This window comes from Bombina bombina, chromosome 11 (assembly GCF_027579735.1).
Source record: "Bombina bombina isolate aBomBom1 chromosome 11, aBomBom1.pri, whole genome shotgun sequence".
Lineage (NCBI taxonomy): Eukaryota > Metazoa > Chordata > Amphibia > Anura > Bombinatoridae > Bombina > Bombina bombina.
The window spans coordinates 137,827,044-137,827,825 of NC_069509.1; the positions used below are offsets into that span (position 1 = coordinate 137,827,044).

The 782-nt window shown below is 42.1% G+C and overlaps 1 pseudogene; it reads left to right on the forward strand.

The window, feature by feature from the left end:
- Window positions 1-501, forward strand: part of LOC128641711 (spindlin-Z-like) — a 776-nt pseudogene extending 275 nt beyond the window's left edge.
- Window positions 502-782: the final 281 nt, after the last annotated feature.

Below are 782 nucleotides of genomic sequence, written 5' to 3' on the forward strand. Positions count from 1 at the left end.
TTATGATTGTGTCTATGGTCTAGAGCTCTACAAGGATGAAAGGGTGTATGATCTTAAAATTTTTCCACAAAGGGTTAAACCAGTTCAAATTGATGACACCCAGTTGGCAAACACAATAATTGGCAAAGCTGTTGAGCATACATTTAAAAATGAAGATGGTTCTAAGAAGGAATGTAACGGTCTGGTCTTATCACAAGCTCCCATAATAAACACAAGTTTCTATGTAACCTATCAAGAAGATCATCTCTTATACATGTACCCAATTTTAGAGGACTATAAAGAAGGGGTGAGATACTGCCAGCAACAGGAGAACAAGGAGATGATGGTCACAGCCTAGTAGGAATGCAAGTGAAAGAACTTGGAACAAATAGGATGGGCATGATAATAAATCAAGTGGAAAACAATCCCTCATTTAACTTCATAAAGTTTGATAATGACTATCATATTTATGTGTACATGGTGGATAAGCATTATACCCCAGGTGCTTCAAAAGCACACTAGACCCCAGGTGCTTCAAAAGCACACTAGACCCCAGGTGCTTCAAAAGCACACTAGACCCCAGGTGTTTCAAAAGCACACTAGACCCCAGGTGTTTCAAAAGCAAACTAGACCCCAGGTTCTTCAAAAGCACACTAGACCCCAGGTGCTTCAAAAGCACACTAGACCCCAGGTGCTTCAAAAGCACACTAGACCCCAGGTGCTTCAAAAGCACACTAGACCCCAGGTGCTTCAAAAGCACACTAGACCCCAGGTGCTTCAAAAGCACACTAGACCCCAGGTGC